We start from the raw sequence: 230 nt of genomic DNA, 5'->3' as shown, positions 1-230 counted from the left end.
TTTGCAGCATCATTACTCCAGTCTTCAGTGTCACATGATCCTTCAGAAGTCATTAATTTGGTGCTTGTTTGTATATGTAAGATAAGTGCATATGAATGTGTTTTCTGTGTGTCAGGGATACGGTTGTGCGTCTGCAGCAGGAGAATAAGATGCTGTGTGTTCAGGAGGAGTCAGACAGACACAGACTGGAGGAGCTCCAGACGCTGCTGGAGGAGTCACAGCGCTGCCAG

At 47.0% G+C, this 230-nt stretch overlaps 1 protein-coding gene across 1 annotated transcript in view; it reads left to right on the top strand.

Annotated features, from left to right (window-relative positions):
• LOC107696339 (protein Hook homolog 2-like) overlaps positions 1-230 on the top strand; it is a 30,245-nt gene that overhangs the window by 25,923 nt on the left and 4,092 nt on the right.

Source organism: Sinocyclocheilus anshuiensis, unplaced genomic scaffold, assembly GCF_001515605.1.
Source record: "Sinocyclocheilus anshuiensis isolate Anshui unplaced genomic scaffold, SAMN03320099.WGS_v1.1 scaffold62, whole genome shotgun sequence".
Classification (NCBI taxonomy): domain Eukaryota; kingdom Metazoa; phylum Chordata; class Actinopteri; order Cypriniformes; family Cyprinidae; genus Sinocyclocheilus; species Sinocyclocheilus anshuiensis.
Note: the sequence above shows the minus strand (reverse complement) of the source record. Positions and strands in the feature narration are given on the sequence as shown.